This window comes from Sinocyclocheilus grahami, unplaced genomic scaffold (assembly GCF_001515645.1).
Source record: "Sinocyclocheilus grahami isolate Dianchi unplaced genomic scaffold, SAMN03320097.WGS_v1.1 scaffold996.1, whole genome shotgun sequence".
Taxonomy (NCBI): Eukaryota; Metazoa; Chordata; class Actinopteri; order Cypriniformes; family Cyprinidae; genus Sinocyclocheilus; species Sinocyclocheilus grahami.
Genome location: NW_015506175.1, coordinates 297141 through 297684, shown reverse-complemented (window position 1 = coordinate 297684; position 544 = coordinate 297141). Strand labels below are relative to the sequence as shown.

Here is a 544-nt window from a genome sequence, read left to right as displayed (position 1 = left end):
CACACTCACACACTCACACACACACACACACACACACTCTCTCACTCACACACACACACACACACACACACACTCTCTCTCACACTCGCACACACACTTACTCTCACAGACACACACACACACTCACTCAATTCATTCAATTCATATTGCTTTATTGGCATGACATACTTAGGTACATATTGCCAAAGCATTGTACATATACTATTCATCCATAAACAAACAAAACAAAAATACATGTAAAATACATCCATATATATTTATATAAACATTGATGGTACTACTAATGCAGATGTGTTCACTCTTTAACTCTTAGTTTGTGGCATTTATAAATATAATGTGCTACCAAAGAGGAAGCAGGTCCTTCACCAAGTAATATTCTTAATTTGTGGTTTTCATGGAGCGACTGGAAGTCAGGAATGCTCTGCTGTATTTGACTGTACAGTGAGTCTCTTAAGGACGTGTATTTGTCACAGTGAAGGAGGAAGTGCTCCTCCGTCTCTACTGATCCTGATCTACATTCAGTACAGATGCGCTCTTCTTTAGG

The 544-nt window shown here is 39.0% G+C and overlaps 1 protein-coding gene across 2 annotated transcripts in view; it reads left to right on the top strand.

The window, feature by feature from the left end:
* LOC107565355 (hepatoma-derived growth factor-related protein 3-like) overlaps positions 1 to 544 on the top strand; it is an 18573-nt gene that overhangs the window by 11896 nt on the left and 6133 nt on the right. Inside the window, exon 7 of one of the 2 annotated variants that reach the window (XR_001606365.1) lies at positions 110 to 127. The exons of the other annotated variant lie outside the window; for it this stretch is intronic. The gene's annotated coding sequence lies outside the window, so the exon portion shown is untranslated. Of the gene's footprint in view, positions 1 to 109; positions 128 to 544 lie in introns of those variants that run through there. 2 annotated transcript variants of the gene reach the window in all.